This window comes from Protopterus annectens, chromosome 14.part0, assembly GCF_019279795.1.
Source record: "Protopterus annectens isolate FY-2018-M chromosome 14.part0, PAN1.0, whole genome shotgun sequence".
NCBI lineage: Eukaryota > Metazoa > Chordata > Ceratodontiformes > Protopteridae > Protopterus > Protopterus annectens.
Genome location: NC_056748.1, coordinates 36035464 through 36037095, shown reverse-complemented (window position 1 = coordinate 36037095; position 1632 = coordinate 36035464).

The following is a 1632-nucleotide window of genomic DNA, read 5'->3' as shown; positions in this document are numbered from 1 at the left end:
TGCGTCCATGAGGCTGATCTCCCATGCAGTGGAATGTACTTCATGGGTGGCAGGTTCAGGCACAATCATTAGGAGACATGCCTGGATGTGACTGTGACTTTGCACAGCCCTTCAAGTTCAATCATCAATGCTCCCTTTGATGGAGCCTCTTTGTTTGGCCCTAGAGTGAAGGAAACACTATCCACATATTAGCAAGAAGAAAAGACCCTATCTGCCATAAGAATACATTTTCTACACCTCAAATACCCTTCTACCAGAATCATCAAGGAGGTAGAAAGATGTCCCATAAATCCCAGAGTCCTTTTCAAGACTCACAAGGAGATATTTCTCCCACGGGCAGGAGAGGACTCAAACAGAAGATGCCACTCCACCAGTAGAGGTGTCCCACTGAAGCAGGGATTCAAGGACTCCTTGGACAAACCCTATCAATGCTCCTGAAAAGGGGCAGAACTGCTGCCCTCTGGAAGTAATTGAGGAGCATTTGTTTCTGTACCAAAGAGCCTGGCTATCCATAACAAAAGATTACTGGGTGCACAGAATTATATCCAAAGGTTATATCATACCATTTTCTCAAATTCACCTCCACAAGAATGAAAAGAATCTGTAGTGTTCCACCAAATCAGTGGGAAGCAGCAGCATTAGAAACAAAAGATTCTAGAAAAAAGATCCAGAAGGTCACCCAGAGCAGAGAAGATCCTGAACCTATTTCAGGATTCTTCTTAGTGCCAAAGAAGACAGGAGAGATACGATCCATCCTGATCTCAGCAAATTAAACCAGTTTGTGCAATATTCAAGGTTCCAGATGGTCATGGTTCAGTCCATTCTGCCTCTACTGCTAAAGGATGATTGGATGTGTTTGATAGAGCTTCAAGATGAATATTATCACATCAAAATGAACAAATGCTCCAGAAAATATCTGCTCTTCTGGCTGGAAGTTTGTCATTACCTGCCCTTTGGTCTCACCACAGCCTCCAGGTTGTTCAACAAATGCATGGTGCTGGTAGCAGCTCACTTGGGACTGCTGGGATTCTGATTGTTTTCATGCCTAGACAACTGGCTGCTAACTGCCCCAACTAAGCATTTACTCCTACAGACAAGGAACTACCTGCTCCAGTTGTGTCTCCATCTAGGCATCGCAGCCAATTACAGTAAATCACAACTCACACCTACATAGAGTCTGGGAGTTCATAGCTGCATGTCTGGCCACAGTCAATCAGATAGCCTTTCTTCCTCCATCTCGAATATAGACACTCAGATCACAGGTCAGGAAAGTAATACAACATTCTCTATCAGCATGACTTAATTTTACAAGCCTTGGGATCCATGGTAGCTGCTATCACCCTCATCCCTCTAGCCAAGTTTCAATTGTGACTTCTTTAATGGACACACGCAGTCCAGTGGTCCATACTTCAGCATCCTTCAACTGTCCCAGTCAAGATCACACAAGCAAAAAAAAGATATCTCCTTTGGTAGATTCATTCAAACAAACTCTCCGAAGACCATCCATTTGTTCTTCCCCTATCCACGGCCATGGTCACCAAGGATGCCTCCCATCTGGGGTGGGGGGCACTACCTAGGAAGGGCAGTCCAAGGTACGGTGCCCCTGAAGAGGTCAATATGCATATCAATGTC